This window comes from Canis lupus, chromosome 3 (assembly GCF_048164855.1).
Source record: "Canis lupus baileyi chromosome 3, mCanLup2.hap1, whole genome shotgun sequence".
In the NCBI taxonomy this organism is placed as follows: domain Eukaryota; kingdom Metazoa; phylum Chordata; class Mammalia; order Carnivora; family Canidae; genus Canis; species Canis lupus.
This window is the reverse complement of record NC_132840.1, coordinates 41,308,254-41,323,323: the sequence shown is the minus strand read 5'-3', so window position 1 is coordinate 41,323,323 and position 15,070 is coordinate 41,308,254.

The window sequence follows — 15,070 nt, the reverse complement described above, 5'->3', positions numbered from 1 at the left end:
CGCACGCGCGCGCCGTAGCGCCGGGGCACCTTCCGCAGCCCGTGCCCGCCTCGTCTTCTCCCGCCTACCTCGTTCCCTTCCCGGCCAGACAAGGACGAGAACCCGAGCGTGTTAAGGCCCACTTCTGGCCGCGGGCAGCTGGGAAGGGTCTCCGCGCGAGCCCTCACCTAGGGTTCAGCCGCGGCGCGGCGCAGCACTTACCTGCCGCTGGCTTCCTCGGTTGGCGTGCTTACCTGAGTGAGGCGAGCTCCCGGAGCCAGGGATGCAGTTAGGCAGGAGAAGTCCAGTCCAGGTGCATTCTATCCAGCAGGATTCCTGCTCTGGTGCCAAGCATGCATGTATTCAAGGCGCCAGGGAAATACATTCCCTGCTCCGTAGGAACTTCACCTTCTAGAGAGGGGCAAACGGTAAACCAAAATGATAGGAAATACTGAGTGGTAGAGGAACGAGGTAAGGCGTGGGCCGTTCTAGGTGAAATAGTCGGGAAAGACCTCTTGGAGTTGACACTTGAATGGAGAGCTGAATGCAAGTATAGCGAGCCTTGCAGGAATCTCAGGGAAGGATGTTTCAGGCAAAGGGAACAGCAAGTTTATAGTCCTCGAGCAGGGGCAGCCCGGGTGGCTCAGCGGTTGAGCATCTGCCTTTGGCTCAGGCCGTGACCTCGGGGTCCTGGGATCGAGTCCCGCCTCGGGCTCCCTGCATGGAGCCTGCTTCTCCCTCTGCCTGTGTCTCTGCCTCTGTGTGTGTGTGTGTGTCTAACAAATAAAATATTAAAAAAAAAAAAAATCCTCAAGCATAACATGCTCCGGGTTCTGGAAAGAAGCAGGGAGGCTAGGGTGCTTAGAGCACATTGAGCCTAGATGTAATGATTCTGGGAAATGAAATTAGTGAGATCAGCAGGGCTCTGATTAAGCAGGGTAAGGAGGTGGAGGGCATTGGATGGTTTTGAGCTGGGGAGTTGCATAATTTGTAAAGTGGCTGCTCGTGTTGGATAGGCTGTTGACCTTCAAACGTGCACGCAGTAAGGTTAGTTAGGAGACCATTCCAGATGCCCACGGAATAAATTATTTGACTTGGAACAAGGTGGCTGCAGTGGAAATGTTGAGACCTGCTAGATTCTGGATGTATTCTGAAGCATAAAAGATAAAAAAGAGAAAGAGAGAGAAATGACAGGGATTCTTTTTTCCCCAAAACAACTGGATGGTTGGTCCTTGCTGAAATGGGGAAAAATGGGTATGTCGTGATGGACCATATTCTTACTAAAACTAAGATGCCTAATTTGCATACAGAGAAGTTGAGCCAACAGATAGCAAGTTTGGAGCTGGGGGGGTGGGGATTTAGATCTGGGCATATAAATTTAGGAGTCACCAAATGGTATTTAAAACCACAAGACTGGAAGAAGTTGCCTAGAGTAGAAATCTTTACCCTAAAAACTCTGCAGGGCATTGATGACCTCTTCCCTTGCCAAGCCAAGAATCCTAAATCCCGATTAATTTAGAATCAATACCCTTTCCAAAAACTCATTTTAAGAGTAAGACTTTAAAGCTCCTAATCACTGAATTTTCATAGAGAACAGTATGATACACATGGCGACTCTGAACTGCCTAAAGAGAAATTAATGCTATCACTTGGTGAGATAAACTCAAAGCTAGGGTTTGAGCTGCTTTCAAGAGATTAATAATTCCTATTTGAGAGCAGAAAAAGAAAGCACCCTAACTCATTTTGAAGCCAGTATAATGTTGACGATCAAAGTAGACAAAGACAGAACTAGAAATATAATTATTGGTCAGTCTCTTAGTTTGCCATTGTGTATCATGCACTGGAGCGTCTCATTCTCTAGTACTAGCAGGATCAATCCTACATTCAAACTCTACCAGGACAGATAACCAATTCTAGTTTTCCTATTATAATTTTCCTAATTCTAGTTCTCTTATCTTAGTGCAATCCTATTGTCTGCAGCCCCCATTCTTCCTCTACAATTTATGGTATCTGTCAAGGTTCAATTGGAGACAATAGAATCCATTCCCCCGATATAAGCACAAAGAGTATTGAATATGTGGGAGTTTTGATTAAATAGACTCTAAGATTAAGCTTTCAGGAATGAGTCCCTCAAAGTATTCACAGAACCAGGCCACCAAGGGAACAATGACTTCTATGATCAGGAAATGAAGACTCCAGAACTATATTGCTCCTGCATATACCTAGGAACCACAGACATCAGAAAGTTGCGTGTGTTGTATGGCCAACTCCAGAACCACACTATACCCACTGTGATCTGTTCTAGTACAACACATCTTCAGTCCTGAATGTTAGGGTCAGAGTAGTAGTGGCTAGGGATCCCTGGGTGGCGCAGCAGTTTGGTGCCTGCCTTTGGCCCAGGACGCGATCCTGGAGACCCGGGATCGAATCCCACATCAGGTTCCCGGTGCATGGAGCCTGCTTTTCCCTCTGCCTGTGTCTCTGCCTCTCTCTCTCTCTCTCTCTCTCTCTCTGTGACTATCATATATAAATAAAAATTTTTAAAAAAAGTGGTAGTGGCTAGATATTGACACTTCTGCTTAATGTTGCTCCAGAAATACCAAACACTTCCACAACTGTGCTTGTCAATAGCAACAGTGGAAGCCCATGAATGCATATCAGGGTTGGTATATCTGGCAATATATGCAAAAATGTAATAGGGCTGTCATCCTTTTATTTTCCTTCACTTCTATGTGGGAGAAATTACTGCTGTAGTTCTTGCTAAAATATGTTTTAAGCCCAAAGACTTATTTCCTGGCTTCCATGTGCTGCTCAACCAACTCACTTTTAATGATAGCTAACTTGACACCTGAGTGGCTCAGTGGTTGAGTGTCTGCCTTCAGCTCAGGGTGTGATCCTGGGGTCCTGGGATCGAATCCCACTCCCTCTGCCTATATTCCTGTGTCTCTCATGAATACATAAATAAAATCTGAAAAAAAAAAAGATAGCTAACTCAGGGGCATCTAAAACAATGGGATTTAATGGGTTGGCACATTTTTTAAAGGTTTATTTATTTGAGATGGGGGAGGGGCAGAGGAAGAGTATCTTAAAGCAGACTCCCTACTGAGCAGGGAGCCTGATGCAGGTCTCCATTCACCACCCTGAGATCACGACCAGAGCCAAAACCAAGAGTTGAATGCTCAACTGACTGCGCCACCCCGGCTCCCCAGGTTGACAGCATACTTAATCCATTTTTGTCAGCTTTGTATGGCTGAATGGCAGGCATATTTCCTTCCAAGGCTTTTGTTCACAGGCAGTTTCTGCATGCTTTGATTAAAACTATAGTAGTAGTTGGGTTTTTCAGCCCTTTCTAATTATGGAACTCTTAATCCATTCATATTGTAGACAGAGTTCCCCTCTTAGCAAAGCTGTATACCTTTCTATCCCTACTTACAGAATGACTAGCTCAGGCCTAAACTAATCTCTCAAAGCACTTTGCTGAAACTGACAAAAATTTAAAGCCGGCAAATACAAAGTTTATAAATGTTTCCAATAATCTCCCTTTATGCCACAAATACCATGCCACTGGACAATAAATGTCTCCAAGTTTCCATGTTGCAGTATCTGAGTCTACCACACACTGCCTAAATGCTTCCACTAAGCCACTACCACATTTATGTTAAGGCATGTTGTATGCTGTATGAGTTTATAGGGATCAAATTCTGCATCAGACAGGAATAGGTTAATCTATGAGAAACAGTAATTTTTTAAGTGTCCTTAGCCAAGATGAACATTTATTTCTTTATCACATGAATGGAGAGGTAGGCAGTCTAGATTAGTGGTGATTCCATGACCATCAGAGACCTAATTACCTTCATTCTCAACATGTGGCTTCTACCTTATGGTCCAGATGGCTATTAAGTTCTAGCTATCATGTCTACATTCTAATAAGCAGAAAAAAGGGGGGAAAGACGATCATGTCTCCTCCCTTGAAGGGATACTTCCTGGAAGTCGTATACACCATTCCTGCTTACAACCCATGGGCCAGAACTAACTTTATTCTCAGTGCCTATATGCCCAATAGGGGATCATAATATCAAGGAAGAAGAAGTATACAATGATGTTGGACAAATATTCTCTACTATGCTTCCACTTTCCTGATTAAAAGATTTCCCCAGCTGGGGAATCAGAAAGTTAAAAAAAAAAAAAAAAAAAAAAAGATCTTTTGGTTCTTTGCAAAAGAGAATGTGCCTGGTATCTCTGTTTGCCCTAGTACTAAATATGGAGATGCTGTCCAGAACACGCTTCAAGGAAGGACTTGTTCCCAAGCTGCATGGAGTGCCTCCAGTTGTCAGCTCCATCAGGGTCTGTTTCAGCTGCAGAGAGAAGCCCTGCCCTGTATGTCCTTTCCAGGGCAAGTGATATTGGGTGATTGCACAAGGCTGGAATAGAAAGGCTCTGCCATTATGGCCCACCATGGGACATGTGATTTGCAATATTCACTCCAGAGTTTTTGTGTAGTCTGTTCAAATCTTTCTTGGTTGGAGAAAGGCAATAAGACAGAATTTGGGAGACGGATATGGACCACCTACTGGTAGTAGATGAAGCACAGACAGTGCCTGGCACAAAGTGGTTGTCCAACCATATACCAGGTGGAAGAGAATGCTAGAAGTGTGACATATCAGGAATTTGAGACATATAGTAAAAATAACAGTGATAAGGATAACAATTGGATGACTTTTGCTAAGTTCCATTGGTTACAAAAAAAGAATGAATACCTTAGGGTAGGTGTTCATTATGCAATTGCAAGTAAGGAGAGAAAGCCAGAGGCCCTCTATTTTGCACACAAAAAAAGCTTTTGTTAGCAGAGAAAAGGTGGAGATTGAGAAGCAAAAGAATCAGACTTGGGGATCCCTGGGTGGCTCAGCGGTTTAGCGCCTGCCTTTGGCCCAGGGTGTGATCCTGGAGTCCTGGGATCGAGTCCCACATCAGGCTCCCTGCATGGAGCCTGTTTCTCCCTCTGCCTGTGTCTTTGCCTCTGTGTGTGTGTATGTGTCACGAATAAATAAATAAAATCTTTAAAAAAAAAAAAAAAGGTCAGACTTTAGAGTAGTTCAAAGATAGTTAAATAACCAAAAATGGCAGGTCTGTTGTGGCAAGGTCAGGACATGATTGAGAAAATCTAGCATTCCCACACATGAAGGAAGAGACATCTGGATGGCGCTCCTGAAGATTTTCATTCCTTAGGCTCCTCAGATGCCTGCAGTGTGGCTGTTCTTTACTAAGAGCTATCACTTTCCTATGCTAGAAGACTTTGCAGAGGCTTCTAACTGGAAAGCAGAATGTTCTCTTCTCCCCCTGCAGACACCTCCCGCCCCACCCCCCAGGCCCACACACAAACCTTTTGCCATGAGCCCTATAATAGAGTTAAGTCCTAGCATAACCTAGTTGGGAGGTACTGTGTCTAATAAGGTAGGTAAAAGACTATTCCCCAAAGAAGATATAAGACCTAGCCAACATGTACCACCAGGAACTTGAGGAGTATATGTGGGACTGGATTCAGAGAGGGCTTGATCAAGGAAGCCAGACCATACAATGGGATAGGGAAAGCTCTACTTATGGTAGAGCACTCTCCCAAAATAACTTTCTGGCAAGGGCCCAAGGAGTTGGTGCAAATCACTACTATGATGACTTCTAGAAGCATGGAAAGTAATTACTTTTGTGTAAAACTGAAATGCCAGAAGTGGACGCCTGGGTGACTCAGTCGGTTAAGCACCTGCCTTGGGCTCAGGTCATGATCTCCAAGATGGATCTCCAAGATGCAAACCTGCATCAGGTTTCCTGCTCAGCAGGGAGTCTGCTTCTCTCTCTCTCTCTCTCTCTCTCTCTCTCTCTCTCCCTCTGCCTCTCCCCACCACTCATTCTCTCTCTCAAATAAATAAAATCTTTTAAAAAAATGAAATGCCAGAAGTACTAGGACAGGCAGATAGGGCAAGAAAGGATAAAAAGGCTCAAGGAAGTAGATGTGTTAGAGTGGATGTACTACCTACAGCCAGAAGGTTATGATTAATTCCATTCAGAAGGACAGCCCAGAGGACATACCATTTATCAAGGCCATAAGAAATGCACTGGTGCAAAGGGGAGGAATATCAAGTTCAGTGGTGGCCCTCTGCGAGTCATGGCTGAAGGTAGCAAAGGCCTCCAGAACATGGCTCTGATAGCAAAGCAGATGACAGGACCCCAAAGCAATAAAGGCCAAGGGGCAGTGCTTAACCTCAAGCCAGGGAATTATATATCTTATAATGTGGCCCTAACCCACACAGTTATGGAAATGGTTTATAGAACATGATACCCTAGGGGAAAAATAAATAGGCAGCCAACAAAGGCCCTATTTAGTTTGTATCAGCAGAAAAAAAACCTCAAGGATAGATGACCAGGAGGCTACGATCCCTCACTCAATAAATTCACCATTCCTTAATCCATTTTCATACCTGAGCTAGTTTATAGCCCTGGAATCACTGACTGAAGAAGTCCTTAGGAGGAAGGACCCTACTATATTTCAAATATAAATGATAATGATTTTCCTGGTTCATCCCCAAAGTATTGTTGGTCATTTACCTGGGTAATTGTGCCTTGGGGAAATGGGAATACCCAGACATTTCAGTGACCGTTAGACACAGGGTCTGAATTGACATTGATATCCAGAGACCAGAAGCATCATCATGACCCTGTTAGAGTAAGATCATAGAGAGACCAGTCAATAAATGGGGTCATGACAAGGTCTAGCTCAAAGTGGGTCTACTGGGTCTATGGCCCCACCCAGTCCCCAAATGTATAATGGGATTCACCTATTTGGCAATTGGTATAAATCCATTGGAACCTTTGCCTGTAAAGTAAAAAGCCATCATAGTGCAGGAGGCCAGGTGGGGTTCCTTGAAATAGCATCCCCTCCCCAACCCAACATGGCACAGGAAGTCAAAATAATACTGTAGCTCAGGGAGGGATGGCTGAAATTAGTGTCACTCTTATAAATTTAAAGGACACAAGGTGCAGATTCCCATCATCTCTCCATTTAACTCACCTTGTGGCCCTGCAAAAAATAGATGGCCCCTTAAAGATGACAGCTCAACCACTTAGTAAATCTGATGGCAGCTGCTGTGCGAGATGTAGTATATTGGCTAAAGTACATTAATACAGCCTCAGGTATTTGGTGCACACCGCAGATTTAGTGAATGTGTTCTTTTCTATCGCATTCTCTTCTATCCCAATCATAAGAAAGGATCTGAAACAGTTGGCATTCCCTTGAAACGGACAAAACTGCATTTACAGTGTGGCCCAGGGCTATGTTAACATTCCTATTCTATGTCATAAAATAACCTGAAGAGGTCTGGACCTCCTAGATATCCTAAAAAACATCACATCATCTATGACATCAAATGACCTCCTCTTGATCAGGCCAGATGAGCAAATTATGCTGTAACAGTACCAGGAGAATTATTATTATTATTATTATTATTATTATTATTATTATTATTATTTGTACCAGGAGAATTAAAAGCCTAAAAATGCACGTGTGGTGGAAGTGCAGAGGAATATGCAAAAGGCGGCTAAATCCTTACCTTCCATGTTAGGAAGTCAGTAGATAACAGGCAACTGAAAAGAAGTAGAAATATGAACATGTTATTTAGATAAGTGGAGGCAAATACCAAAGAATCAGCTTCAGGTGAAAGTAGTTGCCTTGAGGGACATGAAGACTTGCTGGAACCATTTAACTCTTTATTTTTTTAAAGATTTTATTTATTCATTCATGAGAGGCAGAGACACAGGCAGAGGGAGGAGCAGGCTCCATGCAGGGAGCCCGATGTGGGACTTGATCCCAGGACCCCCGGAAACACGCCCTGAGCCAAAGGCAGACACTCAACCGCTGAGCCACCCAGGCGTCCCAACAACCACTTAATTCTTTAAATCATATATATGTATAACTTTGGAAAAAAACTAAAAATTAAAAAAGTTTTTTTGGGGGGTTTTGTTTTGTTTAAGCACGGTTAATGAATTATTTCCTGATTTCATCCCCTGGAAAAGGTCAGAGCAAATAGGCTCAACAGGAATAGGTTATTTGAGATTAGGGTGACAATTCTTCCAACCTTCACCTCTGGGTGCAAGTTAAAAAAAGGCTTGGTATGTGAACTGTTGGCCTTGATCCAGATCTTTGGGAGCCACAAAAGGCAACCAACCTCAAAACAGCTAGTAAAACCACTAACCAGTAGTTAAATTTATTTATTTAAAAAAAAATTTTTTTTAAGATTTTATTTATTCATTCATGAGAGACACAGAGACAGAGGCAGAGACATAGGCAGAGGGAGGAGCACGTTCCCTGCAGGGAGCCGGATGTGGGACTCAATCCCAGGACCTCAGGATCAGGACCTGAACCAAAGGCAGATGCTCAACCACTGAGCCACCCAGGTGCCCCTATATTTAAATAAAAGATCATTTAAAGTTAAAGTCTGTTTAAAAGGTAAAATCCACTTGGCTTCAGGATTTTAAATGGTTTCACAATCTAAAGCCCGAGGGTCAGGTGGGAGGACCTCTCATGCCTATGAAAGGAATGCCTTGCCCCACTTCCTTAATGTTTGGTAACAATTTACTAGAGGAATGTCCGGTAAGTGGGTGGGTGTTGAGGGGGTAGCAGGAAGTCTCATGAGCCTATTTATATTTCACGGAAAGGGAGTCTTGTCTTTCTCATACCATTAAGATTCTTTATCCTTTGTATGTTTAACCCACCTAAAGAGAGAGATCTATAGTTAAACTCCAATATTTTTTCAACTCTGAATAAAATTTACACAATAAAGTAATAAGTACTTTGAAAATACATTCTTATTCTTTTGGGTATTATTATGGACTCATGGCTTTTTACAGTTTTAACTCGTTTTAATTAAGTATAATTTCTAATTCCTTTTTGAGGCAAAAAACAGTAATATTTTAACCTGTGGGGACTCCTTTTAGACAGGCTTCCAGGTCTCTCAACATTTTGAAAGCATCCTTAGCCTTACACCAAATTTCAGGTCCATCTTCAAAAATATTTTCTTACTAACTTGTTTATACTACATAATATGCTGCTTTACCATATTGTATGGTTAAACCATAATATTATTAAAGGCTTATAAACCTTAATTTAAAATAAATCTTATTTAAATATGTCATAAGTCACTATATTACTTTACCATTTCATTCTGGGCTTTGAAAAGAGCCCATATATTTTTCTTTTTTTTTTTTTTAGATTTATTTATTTATTTATTTATTTATTTTAAAAGACTTTATTTAAGACAGAGAGAGAGACAGAACATGAGCAGTAGGAAGGGGTAGAGGGAGAGAAGCAAGACTCCCTGCTGAGCAAGGAGCCCGATGTGGGGCTCAGTCCCAGAACCTGAGATCATAACCTGAGCAGAAGGCAGATACTTAACTGAATGAGCCACCCAGGTGTCTCAAGATTTATTTATTTGAGAGAGATAGAGAGAGAGCACATGTGCACAAGCACACAAGCAGGGAGAGAGGCAGAGGGAGAGAATCACAAATGGACTCCCTGCTGAGACCAGAGCTGGACTTGGCATGATCCTGGGACCTGAGCCAAAAATCAAGAGTCAGACGCGGAACTGACTGAGCCACCCAGGCATCCCCCCATGTAGTTTTCAATCAGCAAGAATACAGTTGGCCCTAACATGAGGATTGTGTGAGGATTATATTTCAGCCTAATTTAGATTTAGATTTTGGGTAGCTCTTGGTATGGAAGCACCCCAAAACTTGCCAGTCTAAAATAACAATTTCTTATTTCTCATGATTCTGTGGCTTGGCAATGCTCCTTTAGAGGCTTCATCCAGCTGGAGGGTCATCTCAAGACTGGAATCAGTGGCATTAGCTAGGCTTCCTTCTCCCTTGGTAGTTCCTTGGAGCAACAGCAGGGGGCTTCTCCACAAGGCCATGGCAACAGAGTTCTAAGAGGGCAAACCCAGGAAGCATATACCAAGCCTCTGCCTGTATTACTCTCTTTGGTCAAAGCCAATCCCATGGCCAACCCAAAGTCAGGCATCTTCATAAGCACATGGATATGGGGAAGAAGTGACTGAGTCACTGGGGTCATTAATGTAACAAACTACTCCAGTCTTCCTGTGAATCTCAAAGTAGAAGCCCTATCACTCAGGGTGTTAACCTTAAAAAAACAAAACTGCCAGTTATTTTACCAGCAAAAAAAAAAAAAAAAAAATTCAGGAATAGCAGAAAATTTATAAGCAAAAAGTCCATTAGAGTAAACTGGCATATCGAAGTATAGTGGCTTTTCATTGAAAAGCCAGTGGCTGACTTGAGACAGTCACTCATTGGCTGGGCTGTTGCTGGGGGAGGAAGAAAAACTTTCTTCCTTCTGCTGGGATGGAGTAAAGTAATATCCACTTACAAGATCCCTCTCTCTTCCTATTGTGTCTGCAGTTGATAAGGAGTGCTAGTGTGTGACAGCTTCCCTTGCTGGCCTCTCGACTTCATTCTAAATATATTTCCTATTATTTATTTTCATATTTCCTCTTTTGAGCAAGATCTTTCTTTGAAAGCATCACTGGGCAGCCTGGGTGGCTCAGTGGTTTAGGCTGCCTTCAGCCCAGCGCCTGATCCTGGGGACCCAGGATCGAGTCCCCCGTCGGGCTCCCTGCATGGAGCCTGCTTCTCACTCTGCCTGTGTCTCTGCCTCTCTCTCTCTCTCTCTCTCTCTCTCTCTGCATCTCTATTAATAAATAAATAAAATCTTTAAAATAAAAAAATAAAAAAAGAGGCAGGTTCTCCATATTTAGTGGTTTTGTCCTTACATGCTAGGAAGGACCTTTCCTGGTTGCCATGTCCCACGTCAGAGGAAAAATGTGTAACAGTTGAAAACCATGTAAGGCCACACTTGAGTAACAAGGAAGGTGAGTAGGGAGACCTCTCAGACACTTCCCTTCTATGGTCCATATTTTATTAAGATTGTAAGTGTTGGAGCCCCTGGGTGGCTCAATGGTTGAGTGTCTGCCTTTGGCTCAGGTTGTGATCCTGGGGTCCTGGGATGGAGTCTCAACTCAGGCTCCCTGCAGGGAACCTGCTTCTCCCTCTGCCTATTTCTCTGCCTCTCTGTGTGTCTCATGAATAAATAAATACAATCTTAAAAAAAAAAAAAGACTAAATGTTGGAGATCATCTCAAAGCACTGAGCCAGCATCACCATATTGGGTATAATCATTTAAAGAATTTTTGACAGCTGACAAAATATAAAATAAAATATTATATAAAACAGAAGAAGTAACAGGAAAATTCCAAATTGTATGATGGTTCTAAATCAGGTCTCTAGGTCTGAAAGCAGCCAACTGAAATGTTGTATATACTTATAGATATATATATATATATAATCATAATTATAAGTATATAATTATAAGTATATATATATACTTATAATTATGATTTAGGGAAGAAAGATTCTTTCATAATGGCAAATGTGTAGTCATGTATGCCTCCTGGAAGTCTCTGCTTAAAGCAACTATGAAAGCAAAATAGTGAATACTGCAAAGGTACACTAAAAGAATCAACTGAATGCATTTGGGATGATACAATACAGGTATAACCATGAAGCAATATGAGTTGCTGATGAGTTTTTTGCAAAACAGCAAAATTGCAAAAGTGTTTTGAAACAGTGATATCTCAAAAGAACTGTTTGGAACCAAATATGTTATCAATAATATAGCCTGTAAAGTTGTAAATTCAGAAGCCATGACTTTGTGTAAGAATCCAGAATCAATTAATAGTTCAGATGAGAAAAGACTTGTGAATTCTGAACTTTCTAACCATTCAGAAAAAGCAAGTGAAAAATTAATTTGTCACAGTATCATGATGAGGGTGTTTCCAAAGGTCCATAAGAGGTTCCTCCTTTTGTATGAATTTTTTTTTTTTTTTATGATAGTCACAGAGAGAGAGAGAGAGAGAGAGAGAGAGAGAGAGGCAGAGACACAGGCAGAGGGAGAAGCAGGCTCCATGCACCGGGAGCCCGACGTGGGATTCGATCCTGGGTCTCCAAGATCGCGCCCTAGGCCAAAGGCAGGCGCCAAACCGCTGTGCCACCCAGGGATCCCCTTTTGTATGAATTTGAAAATGCAGATAAGGGCATTATCTTGCCATGAAAGTAACAGAAGCAGCAACAATGAGAAAAAGGTCCAGGCCTAGTCTGGACATCTTGGAAAGGCTGTCCCATCAGATGTCATCTGCTTTAATTCCAGGAAATCTTTACTTTTAGGTCATCAGATGGTGTGCAGGTCCAGTTAGGGTTTGGTGCTTTCTTTAGACATGTCACATGAATCCAAGAGTCTACTTTCTGAACCATGGTGGCATAAGGTTGGTTAGCTGTTCCTGATAAAGGCCTTTCCAGTGAGGTTGAAGACAGACTCTCAGGAGGTATCTTTTGAAATCTCTAGGTTGCAAGGTGTGATGCTTAGGGTCTTCTCCTGGGAGTGCACTGTGAAAGGATTGCTCTACCAAAGCATGGTTAGTTCTAATAAAAGTAATTAGGCCTTTACAATATTGAAGTATATCTTCTCTTATCAATTATTGGTCAAATGAGGCAGGGGCCAAGTGCACTGGACATTTTGTGATTATCTCAAAGGGAGAAAGTCTGTAAGTTGCCAAAGGTGGGTCTGAGATTTAGAAGTGGCAATGCTTTAGGCCAAGATATTTGGAAGTATTTACAAATTTTGCCAACTAAATCTTAATAGTGCTCTTAGTGTGCTCCATTAACCCTTAAGATTGAAGATGGTACGCACAATAAAAAAAAGTAAAACAGGCCAAGTACCACAGACTTGTGGAAGCACCTGACTGGTAAGAGGGAGTCTCCAATCACTATGAAGTTCATGAGGGGTTCCTCAGGCAGGGATAATCTTTTCTAACAGAGGCTTAGCAACAAAAGAAACAGTGGCATGTTTACCAGAGAAAACTTTGGTCCAGAGAGAAAACATACAAAATATGACTTAACATATTTATATCAATGAGATGGAAAAGCTGTGGGATATACATTTGTAGGAATAGGATTATTTGGATTATTCTTTAGATGGGTGGGACAAGTGAGGTAGGCACTTTATGTGGCTTTATAAATATTTTCCCACCAATATTGATTTATAAATACTATCATTTTGTCAGTAGACCAATGGTTTAATGCATGTAGAACATTAAGTAGTGGCAATATTAGAATTTCTGGTAGGGCTAGATCCTTATTTGGTCCAAACCAGATTTCCCTTTTTATTAAACCAACAATGATTAGATTTCCAATATTGTTTTTCCCTCTGTGGGGCCAATTGTTGGGTATCTTTTGTTGTCAGTTTTTCCAAATTATCATTTGGGAGAACATCCCTTTGGACTATGACAGAGGTTTGGTTACTGGTTTCACTTGATCTCCAGGGAGTGGGGTCTGGAATGCCTAGGAACCTTAATGATAGCCAGAACAGTCAGCAAAATTATGACATCTAATAAATTTTGGACTTAGGAGCCATTTTTAATTTTATCCACATTGGAGATAAGGAAACTTTGTTGTTTCCATAACATTCCAAAGTCATGAACTGCCCCAAAGGCATACCAAGTATTGATATAAATGTTTGTGGGTTTACCCTTGGTTAAGGATGTATAACTCAACTTGTTAGGCTGAAATAGCCAAAGATAAAGGTGCTACCTCAATGACTTCAAAGGGAGTAGCAGTAGCATACCCAGCACAAGATTTGCCATTTCCATCCCTTAAATAAGAACCATCAGTCAATCATGAAAAATCTGCATTGGGTAGAGTAGTTTCCTGTAAATTGTCACAGAGTCAAAAGGCAATCTGTCAGCATTAAGCAGTTGCTGAGGGTTTCACCTGGATCCAAATGTGGTCCTTGTTACAAGATTAGATGCTCTAAGTATGGAGCCTGAGTTTAAGACAACTGCAAATTTTCTTTGGAGACCTTAATTCCCTTTAAGGCCAAGAGTTTTGGGCAGCCTGGGTGGCTCAGCGGTTTAGCGCTGTCTTCAGCTCAGGGTGTGATCCTGGAGACCGGGGATCGAGTCCCACATCAGGCTCCCTGCATGGAGCCTGCTTCTCCCTCTGCCTGTGTCTCTGCCTCTGTCTCACGAATAAATAAATAAAATCTTAAAAAAAAAAAAAAAAAAGGCCAAGAGTTTTAACAGGTAGACCCCTGTCTTTCAGTGAAGAGGTTTGAGAAGGGGAGCAGAGAAGCAAATCATCTGTGTATTGTAACAAAATAGAGCCTGCAGAAGACTTTCTGTCATCCAAACCAGTTTTTAAGGTGTGTGAAAAGTAATGACTCTGCAAAATCCAGGTCTATTTCCATTCTTCCCAAGTGAAAGCAAAAAGTTATTGGCTATCTGGATCAACTAGAACACAAAAAATGCACTGTGCAGATTAATTATAGTGAAAAATCTGCTTTCGGTGCGAATGGATGTCAAGAGCATATGGGAGTTAGGAACAAAAGGGCATCAAGAATAACAGGAATAACAGGGTTATTTATTGCTCAGAGGTCCTGGACAAACTTCCACCCTTAGACATTGGATTCTCTCACAGGTAAAAGGGTGGTATTACAGGGACTAGTGCAGGGGATAATGAGGCCCTGAGCTTTGTAATCTTTTATTATGGGCTTGATGTCTTGAAGGGCTTCTTTATTTATAGGGTATTAATTTGGGGAGGGGGGTAAGCTTTTTAGGGATGTATCTGAATCTTGATGGGAGGTGCACGGTGGATTCTGCCAATGTCAGTTTGGGATTTTTCCCATAAGGAGGATGGTAGCTAATCCAATAGGAACAAGTGATCAAAAAAAAAAAAAAAAGATCAAAAAAAAAAAAAAAAGGAACAAGTGATCAGTATCCCCAGACATGGGTATAGCACTGTTGGAGACAGAGCAAATAAAAAATATTAAAGGGTCATTTAATTAATTCCCCTGATTGGCTATTTTGATTATTACTGTCAAGTTCTAGAAATATTTCCCCCTCTTTGGAAGAAAGGAATTCTGGCATGATACTTTTCCATGAAATCTTGGCCCAGTTAATGAGTGGAGGTAGAGAAACTAAGA